We start from the raw sequence: 16,119 nt of genomic DNA on the forward strand, positions 1-16,119 counted from the left end.
GACACTGATCTCAATGACCTGACATTTAGCAAACCATTGTGGAATAGGATGATGAAGAAATGCTTGATGTCATTTTCGCATTTACGTTGGTCAAGAAATTCTGAAGAGAATGATGAGCACTTAAAGGATTATGTACACTCTGATGTTTTCGTAAACGTTCCTAATCAGAATGTATTTGGATGCTGGGTAGAAACATGTTTACAGTTGATGGCACACTCTTTGAAAACAGACGACTGTGAATTTAGTTTTATGCCACTTTTAGCAAATTCTAGCAATATCATGGTGAGTACCACCAGATATAGGCTTTACACGTTGTACCCATGTGGGAAACGAGCCAGGATCTTTGTCATGATGAGCAAATGCTTTAATCATTGGGCTACCCTACCGGCCCCTAGAACATAACAGATACTAGATTCTGCAAAGAAGGCTTCTAACCAGAACTGTTGTGATGGGAAGAATTATTAATAATGTGCATGAATTGTTGTGATGAAGGAAAGTTTAAAGTTACATGCACAATATATGAAGTAGTGTTTTTAATGATGGGGCACTTCTAACTTTGCTTCAGATCACTGTATTTATTTGTATCATTGTGCCACCTTCTACCATATTTTTGCCATTTTCGCAGCCTTTCTTCTTTATTTATCAATCACTCTATCCATCCACCCACTCACTCTCAGATTTCATCAGACTTTCTCTCTGTAATTTGCTTAGAGTGTTGTGAAAAACCATATGCTAGATGGAAATAGGCTGATTGCAAACTTCTGTAGCAAATATATAACAATAATGGTTTTAACTGTTGTGAAACTATTTCATAATCCAGAATAAATAAGTCTACCCACTTGTTTCCAATTACATCATGTCAAAATATTTAGTATCAATTCAATCAGCATCGAACAATGGAACCTATTTCGTGTGGATGTATCTTCCAAAGCATTATCCAGTCAGTGAACTGAAGCCCACGGGATCTGCTTCTTTCTTGGGCAATGACAGCAGAACAAATTAATTTATCCCCTGATGTATTTACCACTCATATCAGCACTGAATGCAATGCAGAGCGATGAAACTCTGACCTCTGACCTTGACCCTTAGGGTGTATGTATACATCCCAATTTATGCTACATAAGTTATGCTGTCAATAGATTATTTAGCGATTTGTTGATTAATATGATGAGTGTATTAGATGCATGAAAGCGCTGAGTCAGCAGGTACAGCTGTCCACAGACATTAATCATGTTAGTTGCTGGCTTATGATCTTGGTATGATATATCTCATAAACTATGTATTTGTTATGTCTCAAGGGTGATCATAGCCTGTGTTATATCACTCCAGTGTGTAATAATAATAAATTGATGTAATTGAAGTAATTGGTTGCGTGATAGGTACTGTAGGAGTTATTATACACAAGCATATGTCAGATGTCTGCACGGAACTCATATAAATGCGTAAATACAGGCAGGATGTTGAAATACTATTGGCTGGCCCAGTCCTTATGCGATTTATAAGCCCCCCAGAAAGTCTCACCTTTTGGTCTAGTAGTTTCAAAAAATATACTGAACAGCAAAAGAAATACAACTCAGGCTTTTTGTTCAGTTTGTAAATTGAAGACATAAACATGAACGTTTTCTTTTATGAGATTTCACTTTTTTTAAAAATTGTCTTATGAGAAGCTTGTGATGGGTCTGTATTGTTAAATAAGGTAATAATTACAAGAGATCTGTATTATGTGCATTAATCGATATATATGCTACTGCACTGACTTGACTTACTAAGCATAAGCTCCTGTGAAGATCAGGTCTTCAACAACCTAAATTTGCTGTGTTCGTTTGTGGTTTGATGCTGCACTGAGCAATATTCAAGTTTTATGGCAGCGGTATTTTGACAATCGAGTATGGACCAGGCAATCCAGTGATCATCAGCATGAGCATCAATCTACACAATTGGAATAAAATGTGACAGCCAAGTCAGCAAGCCAAACCACCCATCTGACCAATTGAGCATGACCTCTAACAACAAGCCTGTTAAGGACTGGTGATGACCAGTTCTAACCTGGATCTTCACAGGTTCTCAGGTCAGTGCTTCGGAGGTTGAATGTGATCTAATTCACCCAGTTGGCGTCACTGTTTCCTCTAAAAACACAAAAAATCAGGTGTGGAGGATCGACACATGGTACCTAGATCTAGAAGGTTAGTTGATGGGTTTGTTTTCTTTTAACCTGCTTTGCAGAACCTCTAACCTCGGAAATCAATCATGCTGAACAAATAAAGTTCCTGTTCAAGGCTGGTCATTAGACATGAAAAGAACCATAGTTTGTTTTCTTCAGGCACAGACATTTAACTGACAGGTACAGGCACGGTTCAGGCTGTCAAACTTTTTACTCCATATCACTGTAGAGTAAGGAAAAAGAAACTCTTATAACATTTTACAAAAGTGATATAAGAAAAATTTCAATTTGAATTTGTGTAACTTTCACATAAAAAAGATGTTTCCTTAGTTTCAAAATTACAAAAACTCATTGTCTTTACAACAGTTTGAAAAAATAATCATTGAGCAAAAGAAAAAACTCTATCTGAATGTCATGATCCATGTCTCTAGTGGATGCTACAGCTTGCTTCTATCTGATGTAAGGGGTACCACCTGTTTCTGCTCGTCAGTGACACAATTCAGAAGATGAAAACTGGAAGTATCTGTATCAGGGGGAAACATTTAAGATAGTTATAATATGGCTGGATCAATGATGCATTATGTGTAGCCAGGGAACAACCTTTGACAATCCAGCTTTGAAGTAATACAATTATCAATATACTTGTCTGTATCAGTTACATTCTCTTAGGTCAAGGTTGTGAATAATGGACTTCCACTATGCTGTCCGGCAGCAAGGCAACACAAGCCATTCAGACCCATTAGTCTGCCATCGTGATAAATTGCTCTAACTTATATAATACAGGTTGTATAATATGCTTCAGACAAGTAAAAGCCAGGTCTAGACAGCAGGCGATGTTTCTGCAAACAAGTGTCAGACACAGAAATGAACAATGAGAATGTTTCACCAATTCTGAATCACACCGGGTGATTGGTTTTTTTAAATGGTGTTCAGTGCACCTTGAGAAAAGTTCAATGCTTGCCTAAAATTGTGTCCATCGTATATCTTTACACTATGGACATTGATAGAACATCTTTGCACATTAGCATTTAATAGAATGGTCTAAGTTTACAAAATGTAGAAACCTGAATGCTGTTGTTTAAGATCTTTCACAGATTTGGTCAGAGGATCAACTTTGAGAAAAATAGCTATTTTGCTTGCTTTTCATTAAAAACTATTGAAATATACAGATTCATAGAATATGTATAAGAACTCACAAACTCATTTGACTGTTCAAAGACTGATCCGTGATAGGGATTACTGAAACATTAAGTTAGATATATATGTGAGAAAACGGTGTAAGAAAATGCAAGGAAATACCTACACTTCTATCAGTTTTCAAGTTGTTACTTAATTTACCTTTTCTAGTGGCTATATCTTTTTCTAGATGGTTCTTCTACATGTAAGGTTTAGAAAAAAAGAGTCTTAGTATGGTGTTCTTTGTCATACTGCTGTGCGTGTTTGGTGTTGCAGTTATTCTGAATGTCCATGTTGATAATTATTGCTTACACATGGATTATTTATGGACAGTTCGAGCTCACCCATCAACTAATTATTTGACATCTGGTTGCCATTTCTGGTTTATTTACAATACATTGTTTATTCCTCCTGACAACAACCATTATGTATGTGAAAAAAAAACAATGACGCCGTCGGTTCCAAATGCATTCCCGTGCTTCAAATACTCAATAACACCCGGAAATTGGCCAACACATGATGTTTATCTCCTAAATATTAAGATTTTTACTGGTTAAATGTCAAGCTTGGTTATGATTGGGGAAAACTGAGGATCTTAATAAGGAAAAAACATGGATCCTGACACCAACAAAGGAAGACAACTCTGTTCACTTAATCACATTATTGCAGATGATTGGAGAAGTGCTTCTTAAGTCTTACAGTCTACATTAGCAGAGTCATGTCATACAGGACAATCCATTATCTCCAGCAGTGGTGGCTATATGTTCGTGAGATTATGTGTTGGATAGATGAGGGGATATGCATTAGGTTCTGCATCATTGATACATATATCACTTTTGTCAGACCAGTTACGTTGATAGAGTGGCTTTATTGATATGTCTCTCAAGAGTTACATGAGGTATTTGTAATGGTAAGCATTGGAAAAGTGAGGTTAGCCAGATATTGAATTTGATATCTGAGAATTCTGGCAACCGCAGTCCATTGTGAGGTGGACAGAGCATTTGTCTAGGGAGTAGAAGGTCAGTGATAAGATCCCAGGCCATATCAATCCAAAAGACAAAAGTATATGCCTGTCACTCAACGTTAAGTGTGACTATCGAGGGGGAAACAACTATAGTGATAGTGATAGTCTATTGCAACAGTGAGTTTAGTTTTACGCCACACTCAGCAATATTCCAGCTATATGGCGGTGGTCTGTAAATAATTGAGTCTGCACCAGTCACAATCCAGTGATCAATGTCATAACCATCGATCTGCACAATTGGGAACATTTGTCAACCAAGTCAGTGTGCCTGACCACCTGATCCACTTAGTCGCCTCTTACGACAAGCATAGTCACCTGTTATGGCAAGCATGGGTTGCTGGAGGCATATTCTACCCTGGACCTTCACGGGTCCTATAGCAACATGCTGTTGCAATCATCTATTGCGATAGTTGTTTTTTTTTCTCATTGACTTGTTTCATTTAAAGTCATTTCCCAATTAAATGTGTAGTTCATATGAGATAAAAAATAAATGAAGTAGTTTCAGCCTCTTTAAATAGCTGACAACAAACTTCAAACGCAGATCAAGTTAACAACTAGAAAGTTCTAGGCTGTTGCTGTACCTTCTAGAACTCTCAGCCTAAATACAGCACATGTCTAAATATAGCACATCACTGCTGCCAGCTTTATGTCAACAGAAACAATTTAATACACTGTGTAGATTGAATAAACATGCCAAATAACAATGATTATGGTCAGTAAAGATTGTTCTTGGCCTGTGATTTTTCATTGTACCTTGTTAGTAACAGAAAAGTATGTTTAACAATCTGCATCACACAGGTATTACCATGGGACCATGTAGTTGATATTTATAACTATTATAAGTGCAATGGACAAATCATCTGCATTGTACAAACTAAAGGCTCTTTGATATAATTCTAGTCAGCAATCAAAGCCCCTTGTCAAAATGGCTGACGTTTTTCCAATTTTTAATATGCATGTTTGTGGGTGTATACAAATATTGGATTTTGCTGAGAGCGAGCCATTGACATTCCTGCTCAGGTTGTTTTCACAAGTTAATGTGTTGTTTTTTTCATTTATTAATGGAAAGCTAATTTGGAAAGGAAGTGTTTTAGGTATTGGTTTTGACTGATTGTCATGAAGTTTGGGCCAATATGATTGTAAGGCAAACATGAAAAATAGATGATTCTTCGCACTGAAATCTTACCCAGAGACATGGAGTTTGGCAACATTTCTAATTGTGGGTTCTTTTGAATTGACTTTTATATTCCTGATCTGGGAAATATCCAGCTCATTAATTCTTTTCAGTGATTAGATAGCTAGCGGCTCTCCCTGTCTATTTCTCTTTGTTATTAAAAATTACCAAAAAAAACTTATTAGACTTGCACAATGCCTGAAAATAAAAACTTTATATAAGTTTTTTTGTGCAAGTCTAATATGACTGTAAATCAGTATTAAATCATTCTGTCGCTCGTGAAAACATTATTCGATTTTGCTGTTCAACATCCATTATTAGGTTGATCGATGAAAACAGTTTTCCTTGATGTAAATGACAGATTTTCCAACTGGTTGACAATGCAGTACTGATGATTATCCAGAAATGTAATGATTACTTGTAGCATGTGAAGAGTTATTCATGGACACAAAATGTTATTACTTCTGATTCACTTGAATGCAATTGTTAGTGGAAATTGTCTTCCTTTAAGTGCTTGGCAAGGAAACTTCATGCATTGATAGCATGAAGAACATGCTTTGAGTACCGTAGCAAAAACAAAATACAAAAATGATTTTGGTGTACTTTTGAGTACTCTAGAATGTTGTTTAACTTTCAGAAGATTTGTTATCTTTTTTTTTCTAAAATTGTTTTTAAGTCTGCATATTACTTTGTCTTCTTCTGTCCCCAAGAATTTCAGTTTACATTTGATCATGATAGCCTTCTTGAAGAATAACCAGTCCCCCAAATATAATACTAAATACACTGTAACAATGTTTGCACAGTAACACTTTAAACATTAAAAAAACAAAGGTTCGCCTGTCTTCAAAACTGAAGAATGAGGTCACTGTTTTCATGGCTATACAGTGTCCTTATTCTGTATAGGCGCTGTTTCTCCATAGATTCTAATGTCAGTGTCAAGCAAGAATCTATGCTGAAGCATCGCCCATACTGAATAAGGATGATCCCTAAAAGTAGTAATCATTCTTCATCTGCTTGACTTCTGGCAAGCCAGTCAAAGCAATCTTCAAAAACTACCATTTCATCTACAGAATATCTAAGGAAATTATGAAGTGAAAATGTTTCCAGAAAACCGGTTTCAAAAGTTTCATATGGAACTGCAGCATGTGTACTTGTGCAGTTGTATGTTGACAATACATTTAGTCTTGTCATGAGAACAACCAGACCATTATTTATAAGTGTTCAATGTGATGTTAAAGCCAACACACTCATAACCTCTTATATGCAATCCAATCACTCCCAGAGACAAAAACAGGATTTCAAGTGCATGTTTCAATGGATTTAAAAAATCAAGAACTTGTAAAGTGTAATTCTTGTATTTCCAGCTGAAGTAACAATCAGAGAGCGATCCTCTGTCAAGCTGATCTATCATTAGCATCCAATTCTTCTCTTAAGCCTACTGTTCAAACACTGTCATTTTGTGCTCCTTGGATTCAAAATTCAGACTTCAAACAAACCCTGCCTGTTAGACGTTTCTTTTTTAACAGCATTTGTGTTCATGTGGTCAGGAGGCACTGAGCAGCTGAGATGACATTGCTACCAGTTGATCTGGTTTCCATGGAAACCCGTGTTGTCAACACTTGCCAGCAGTGGAGTGCCTATTTCAGGTTGTTATTGACAATCGGAAATGCTGTTTAAAACTCTCACAACACAAGTCTACCTTGCATAGATCAATGATCTGCAACTAATTAGCAGGCACCTGGGTTGACTTGCATGAAGATCCATCAAGATCTGGGTTAGAATTTGTCTTTAGACACCCATGCTTGTCATAAGAGGTTGCTAACAGAGTCAAGTTTGCTGATTTGTTAACAGGTCTTCGTTTCGCAACTGTGTAGATTGATGTTCATTCTGTTGATCACTGGATTACATGGCCCAGAAGTGATTATTTACAGACCTTCATTTTATAGTTTCAATGTTGCTGAGGTTAAACAACAAACAAAACAACCACAAAAAGTACTTGCTCAAGGCAATCTCAGAATTCAATCAAAGCAGTCTATCACCATCTAAAGTCAGTGTTACCTAAGGTCACTATATGGAAGCATGTACTGGATCACAAAATAAGATTGTACCTGTTCCAATTTATGATTTCCTGTTGTTTTGGGAATTAGATTGAGTTGTCCTCGTTACGCCAAAACATCAAAAAAGGTTGTGTTACAGTGTCTTAAGAAGGTGCTTACATTTGATTATAAAGGCAGACTATAGTCCCTTGGTACGGCTGTGGTAAGTCTCTGTTTCACAATGGAAGGTATTTGTGTTGTACATCCATATTTGAGGGGGGTTATTATGCTAGTCAGATGTCAGTTTAAGTACGAGAGGCATGACTGTCCACTTTGTTTTAGTATGGTTGATAAGATTGTTTAAGTTTTTTAAGTGTTGTTGTAATGACTGCCTAAGTCAACCATTAAGTATGGTAGTGACAGTTGTTGTAAGTCCATGTTTAAGTATGGTAGTGACAGTTGTTGTAAGTCCATGTTTAGGTGTGGTAGTGACAGTTGTAAGTCCATGTTTAAGTGTGGTAGTAACAGTTGTAAGTCCATGTTTAAGTGTGGTAGTGACAGTTGTTGTAAGTCCATGTTTAAGTGTGGTAGTGACAATTGTTGTAAGTCCATGTTTAAGTATGGTAGTGACAGTTGTTCTAAGTCCATGTTTAAGTGTGGTAGTGACAGTTGTTGTAAGTCCATGTTTAGGTGTGGTAGTGACAGTTGTAAGTCCATGTTTAAGTATGGTAGTGACAGTTGTTGTAAGTCCATGCTTAGGTGTAGTAGTGACAGTTGTAAGTCCATGTTTAAGTGTGGTAGTGACAGTTGTAAGTCCATGTTTAAGTATGGTAGTGACAGTTGTTGTAAGTCCATGCTTAGGTGTAGTAGTGACAGTTGTAAGTCCATGTTTAAATGTGGTAGTGACAGTTGTTGTAAGTCCATGTTTAAGTATGGTAGTGACAGTTGTTGTAAGTCCATGTTTAAGTGTGGTAGTGACAGTTGTAAGTCCATGTTTAATGTGGTAGTGACAGTTGTTGTAAGTCCATGTTTGAGTGTGGTAGTGACAATTGTTGCAAGTCCATGTTTCTATTGTCCGTAGTTAATGTCTTGGTAGATATTTTTTAGAATTTTTTTAGTTAATGTGTAGGTTTGGTTGTTACATCTGTTGTAAGTCCTTGTTTAAGTAGGTAGTTATGACTGTTCACAGTCAGAGTCTAGATGTGGTTGTTAGAATATGTCATAAGTCTGTGTTTAAGTGTGGGTGTTACGATTGTCCTGCAAGCAATGTTGTCTGCAGACATGGAAACAACTCTGTATATGAATTAAACTGCAGTCTTGCTGTCCCTGAAATCTTGAGAGAAGGCAGCTTTATCTTCTATTGTCAATATTGACTGTAATTTGCAACTGCCAAGCACCAAATTTTAATGTAACTCTGTCACAATTCAGCTGTGTGCATTGCAATCTGCAGAGCTATGGCTGATGAATTATTGAATAGCTTGAGTGCACACACGGCCAATTACAATATGTTATGGGCTTACTGTGGGTTATATTCTGTCAGAAAACTTGGCAGCCATTAAAAAAGACCATGCATATTGAAGGATCATAAAATGACAAGAGCTTGCATAAATATGACACTGAATTTGTAAGTGATGACTACTCACCTTGTTTTGAATTACATTGTATTTTAAATGTCGATAACGTTGACAATACACTTGTGAATCATATTGGGTATAAGATATTTTAAGTACTAGTTCATTTGAATTTTTATTGGAAACTTTCATATGAATCTAACGTGACATATTTGACATATGCTGCCTGGGGGCAGTGGATTAGTCTTGTGGTTATAGTGTTCACTCATAGGGGCATAGTGGGCAAGCTGGCTGAAGCACCAGGCTTAGTGATCCAGCGAGATTGAGGTGTCAGGGATTGAGCCCACCTATGACCGGGTGTAAAAGCCTTGGGGTCAACTTTGTGTGCAGACTTTTTCTGTGTTGTCACAACCCCAAGTGTGCAGACCACAACCCTGTGTACTTAAAAGAAGCCACGAATCCATTGGCATATGACTGGATGGTGGCCACATGGTGACCTGCAAACATCTAGTTGCGGATACAGCAACGTGCAGTAAACTTGGACAAAGTATTGTGACTATGTGTCCAAGTCCACCCAGGTGTGAACTGGATACCTCATTAGGATGAGAGAGCCACAATAATCTTGGTGCGCCTAGTGGCAGCAAGAGTTGTACACTCCCCAGGGAGTTGAGATTGATAATACGATGTGACGCTGAGACAGACATCCAGTGAGAAAGGGAAAACAAATACCAGCACCCTGAGCAAGCAATAATTGCATGGATATGTGTGCTATATATAAATATCCTATAAGTGTGAAATTCGAATCCCCACATGGGGACAATGTGTGAAGCCAATTTCTGGAAGCCAATGTTACTGGAATATTGCTCAAGGCAGCATAGAACTAAACTCACTAACTACATGATTCTCTAGCCTCTGTGCAATGTTTTGTTGTGTTGTTGATGGTCCTGTGTGCATAGCACACAGGTCTCCTGTCAGGTTGAAGTTCAGTAATGTTGGTTGCAGAGACCTTTATGACTATGTTCTGGAACTTGACTCCTGCCAGTTTCTAGAACTTTGCTTCCCACTCCCAACTAACATAAACAACACATGATTTCTTATAGGGCAAGTATTTGTTGGAAATGTGTCCCTGTTCATCCAATTAGTTGGGTTTGTTTTAGTTTAACGGCACTCTCAGCTTTATGGCACCTATAAATGGCAGTCTATAAATAATCAGCTCTGTTCCAAACAATCCAGTGATCGACAGCATGAACATTACGACAAGCATGGGTTACTGAAGATCAGTTCTAAACCAGATGATCAGGGGGCCTCTGTGACGTAGTGGTGAACAGGTAGCTAGTGCATTGAGATGTATTGTGAACTCTGTTAACATTCTAGGACATTACAGGTGCCAAAGGCTGTATATTTCTCAGGGAGTTGAAAATGAAAAGCAAGTGCACACAATTCTAAATTTTCCATTGTGATAGTAATATAGCAAGTGGCATGGGTAGCAGGAGGTGTTGGTAGATACATATCAGGGGATTGAAAAGAAAAATCCAACACACAGTTCTAAAATGTCCATGGTAATAATAATATAGCAAGGGGCATTGGTAGATACTTCTCAGGGAGTTCTAAATGAGAGTCAAGTGCACACAAATCCAAATTGACAAAGGTCATGACAATGTAGTGTCCTGAGCATGCACCAGGTAGAACTGTGCAGGATAAACGACCTGTTCCTGGAGTTATATCCAGCCTCATTAGCTCACTGAGAATAGACACTTGTCACTATTATTCCGTAAACCTGGACCTATTATGGTTGATGGAGGAATGAGGGTATTGAAATCCTGTGCTGACAGTGGTTGACTATTTACGGGATCTTGATATAGTTCTGTGTAGTCACAGGAACATAATTCTCAGCAATAGCCAATGGTAAAGCTACTGATACATTGCTCATCGATTTATGTCTAGGAGACTATTGATGCCAGGCATTGCCCAATAGACATCATTTATTGCATACTTTGTAAGGTAGATGCAAGTCTGCTGTTAGAGCTTTGACAGGTACTCGAGAACTCGAGCACAGGTTGGGGTTACAGTGACCTTGGTCCAAGGTGAAGGAAGCAACCAAGGGATACAACCTATTCAAATTCCTAACACCTGTTTCAAACAAAGGGAAAAAGAAAGATTCAGTAAAGTGAGTGAGTGAGATTAAGTTTATGCTGCACTCTAGCTATATGACGGCAGTCTGTAAATAATTGAGACCGGAGCAGACAATCCAGTGATCAACAGCATGGGTGTGAGTCAGCTCAGTTGAGAAACAATGACGTGTCAACCATGTCAGTGAGCCTGACCTCCTGATCCCGATAGTCGCCTCTTAGTCGCCTCTTGCTAGTAGTACAGAAATATGATGGAACTATCTATGTGCCCAGTTATGACAGATGGTATGAGGTAAAAAATGATTTAGCATTGACTCTGTAGCAGCCAATCTTAAACATTTCTGAGTCTTGGCAGCCTGTGGTCTGGTGCATAGAGCTCAGATCAGAAATCCGGTGAAGTTAAGCAATGTTGGCCATGGAGAGTCTTTGAATGGGTGACCATGTGTGGCATCTTGACTCCTGAGAGTTTCTTTGGCTTCAGCACACATACAGAACTGATACACAATAGGCCGTGAACAGTGCAGTGTCTGGGTACATATTGACTTCATAACCAAGAGAAACACATACAATTGTATGGCACATATACCACTGAAATCAGTTACTTTACTTTGCCGGTTTTGTGATTCGTGTATCTGAGTCACTGTTTATCTATCTGACAGATCCATACTGTGCATTATCTTCAGGCGTGTCCAACTTGTGTGCAAGTTTCCATTATATAATATTAATCTTACAAAATTAATCAATGCATGTGAGAACTATTCTAAAGCTTAGTTTTCCAAGTTCAGTTGTCTTTCTTATTTAAGTAAAGTTTTGTCATTATTATATCTGAATAAAGAGAACATGGGTTCTAAATTGATGAGTGAGTGAATGAGTGATTGAATGAATGAGTGCAATTTTCCTGCAATGTCACAGCGGGGTCACCAAAACTGGGCTACACATGTACCCATGTAGGAAATCGAACATGGGTCTTCATGACAAGCCAACAGTTTAATCACTAGGTTATCCATGGAACTGTTCCTTAGTCTGATCAAGACCTTCGAACAATTTGGTTTTCATGACAGTCTGGAAGCTAAAGTTTGAAAACGTATGGTCACGCTCTGCAATAAACATTTAAGAGAGTCTGGATTATTGAGCTTATGAAAGGTGAGACAAAAAATGTGAATAGATAACATTTGAATACATTAGTTTTTGAGATATATTGTATATTTCTGGGAGGTCAACTTTGGACTGATTCCCGGGGGAAGTTTTGCTGATTTGAGATGGTGTCGCAGAGATAATGTTCACTTTTAGACCATATTTCCTCGTTCCAAGAACATTGAGTGGACCCAAGAAAAATAAGTGATGGGCTTCACAAAGTGCACAGCTTATAAACTGTTATAATTGCTTGGTTTGTTGTTTAAACTACCCTGTTTGTGAACCTTCATATGAGCAAGTTATTACAACAGGTAATTTTATTAATTACAGTAATGTGCAGATTTCAAAGGGTTAAAGCCTTACCCATCAAACATCAAATCCTTGAAAGTGGATGTCGGGAAAAGTATCAGGAAGGTTTAAGACACCAACTTTTTACCTCATTTTAGATCCAGGCCAAGATTTTTGAAGTTCTCTTATTGTTGAAATAGTGTCATACATTGACTTAAAATTTAACATCGATGTGTAAAAATTGAGTTCTCCAGTATTTATGTTTGAAATAGCTTGTCCCCTGTGAGAAGTGGACAGACAGATGAAAGTAGGATAACAAAGGACAAAGGAAAATAATGTTAATATGTATAATATTCATATCTATAACTCATGTCGCCCATATTCTAAAGTTTTAATAACTGTTAAAATGGATCAGTGTGTAAGTGATTTTTGTACCACCCACCTGTGATGATTCACCCAAACCTTGATTCAGTTTTCAATATTGGACCCTTGATTCGATAATTTTTTATTCAATTTTTCATACAATGAAAAACATTAGATTTTTATTTAACTTCACTCAACCTCTTTTTACTGTGAAATCCAATGTCAACTTCGTGATGTCTAGCAACAACAATCGTCACTGGATAATTAGTGAGTAGTCACCCTATCTGCCTTATGTTGGTGTTAGAATTGGTCTTCAGTAACTCATGTTCATCAAAAGAAGCGACAAACGGGATCGGATGGTCGACACAAGTCATCAGTTCCCAAGTCCAGATTCAATTATTTACAGACTGCCACCATATAGCTGGAATATTGTTGACAGCAGCATAAAACTAAAGTCAGTCACTCACTCGCTTTTTCAAAAACTGTTCATGCTCAATAGAAAGTAGAATCAAATTCCTGTTTGCACATTTCAGATGGCAGATCAGGAAAAATCATATCTTCAGTCACATTTATCATTGGTACTCTCTACTGAAGCATGTCTGTTGGATTTCTTCCTGCTGTGTAGACCAACTCCTTCTCAGCAGCCATGCTATTTCCTGGCTGTCTCTCAGATCACTGAACATTGACTATGGCATGCAGCAAACACAGTCAATGCTGGTCTGTCACAGACCCTGAACCTTATTATTTTCCCTTCTGTCTAACCCTTTCTGCCGTACTAACATTCTGAATGCCGCAGGTCATTTCCGTGGGCTCTGAATTGCCATTGTCATGGTACTACAGATCTGCACTGAAGGTATATTCTGTATGCAGGAATGTACCATAGCCAAAATCAGAATACAGAAATGTACCTATGAGTCCTTTCTGCACTGTGCTATTTCTTATAGGAACTTTTTTACTGCTGTATCAAATGCATTTGATTGTGTGAAAGAAAGATGCACACACAGAAACGAATAATTTGCGATAACCATAAGACTCACAAATAGATGAGCAGGAAAAACTACATATGTGAAATCCAATATCAGCTTGTTGATATCTACTAACATCAATTTTCATTGAATGATTAGCCCGTTGTCACCCAGTCTGTGACAATTGTTGGGAGTCAAATTTACGTTCAGGAAATAACTTAAACAGGTATTCAAAAATAGCATCGAAATAGTGATAATGGTTATTGAATGTGGAAACAAAGAGTCAGATTTGATTTTCAATTAATTGAACTGAATCGTTGCAAACCTACTGACGACAACCCCTGCAGCCTTACTGGGGCTCTTGGTCGATTTAATTTTCAATTTCTGTCAAAATTATATACATTCAGAGACTATGTACTTCTCTAACTCACTGCTTAATGTCCAGAAGTTTGCCTGGAACATATCAAGAACCCACCATAATCTGATAGCCATGTGTTATCTCTTTGAATCTACAGATAGGCTTTCTGTTGAGCTGTCTTGTGAATGGACGTCCACTCTTATTTCTCCATGCCCCCTTGGGGAAGTATTACCCCACTGCAGGGAGCAATGATCCAACTTTTGATAGCCGCTAAGACTGATCAGGTTATATTGCTATTTGATGAGCTGCTCGCCTGGAAGAAAAGGTCAGGTAATGTTGGAGAGTTATCAATGTTTTATGACTGCTTGAAGGAATCCTGAAGACGGTTTTCTGGATCTGACCTGCTTGTCCAGGATACTCATGGTACATTTACACACACAAACGTTAGAGTGGTTGTATCTGTGGTGTTATGCCTCATCATCATTTTTGCATCTGTTTGTAGTGAGCTGGAGTGATATCTGAAGTGCTTGAAACTTCTAGGTATGGAGAAGGCCCATTTTGTCATTTCCAAGTTTCAGCATCGGTGTGTGAAATAGTTTCCAAATTTTAATTGCCAACCAGGTTAGTCATACCGGAAAGTTATTCACCCACAGAATAATTCAGGAACTTGAAATCGGAATGTAGATACCAACCAACTAAGCAGATGGTGTCAAGAATGGATGAGAGTAAGATATTGTCACAATGACATCATATTCATCATTTGGCTGCTTTTGTGGAAATTTGGAAACATCTAGAAATGTGGTTAAAATCAGTTCAAGTAAATGTAATATTTTACGATTTCAAAGATAATGTTTGGTTTAAAAGGAAAACAAAACAATCCTATAAATACGATAATTTTATTAGTCAAAAACCTGAAAAAAACCATGAAAAAAAAAAAAAAAGAAAGGAAAAAAAAGATCATTTGGCTGCTAATAGGATGAACATTTTTATGAGGCCATGATCATGCATGTGTATAATGACTTTACAGGTTGGAGAAAGTGGTATATTTACACAATGACCCAATGAAAATTCACTAGCTAGTCGGGCCAGTGACTTTATTGGCCCAGTTTGATTTTTACTAGCCACGGGCTAGCGGCCAGTGGTTATTTCACACACTACAGAAATATGGTTTTGGAAAAGAATTGGACCCTGTAACCTCTGGTTACTTCTAATGAGTTGACTGCTAGAAAGATATAATGGCTTGTCTCTATGATGCAATATCAACAAGCTGGGCTTGATTTAATGCTTTGTTACTTGCACTGGTGCAACCCAATATTACAAAGTGCAACCTAGTTATCAGGCACACTTGCACCATGTGCATGTAATTTTTTTAGAATAAATCTGCAATATATCTAACCTTATAAGCATAAGTATGACAGCTCATTTTTCTTCTAAACTTTGAATAGCTGTAGCACCGAGACATTTCTATTAATAGACATGTTTCGGCTATGTCAGCTCTTGTAAACAGCTGCACCTCTGTGTTACGATGGTTTCATGGGTAACACAAGGAAAAATTACATGTACCGACACCACTTTAACACACTATGTTGCAACTGAAATCTGCAACTAGGTCTTTTGTCTTAGGTTGCACCTGGTGCAATGAGGTGAACATCTCTTAAATCAAGCCTTGACAAGACAAGAGTGGTATCGGAGATTGGTATCTGTCAAAGATATAGTCTGGTTCATAATTATTGAGAATTT

General features: G+C 37.7%; 1 protein-coding gene across 2 annotated transcripts in view; it reads left to right on the forward strand.

Moving 5' to 3' along the window:
* The window catches only part of LOC137258099 (H(+)/Cl(-) exchange transporter 7-like), a 144,632-nt gene that overhangs the window by 53,674 nt on the left and 74,839 nt on the right, over positions 1-16,119 (forward strand). The window lies entirely within an intron of this gene.

This window comes from Haliotis asinina, chromosome 12 (assembly GCF_037392515.1).
Source record: "Haliotis asinina isolate JCU_RB_2024 chromosome 12, JCU_Hal_asi_v2, whole genome shotgun sequence".
In the NCBI taxonomy this organism is placed as follows: Eukaryota; Metazoa; Mollusca; class Gastropoda; order Lepetellida; family Haliotidae; genus Haliotis; species Haliotis asinina.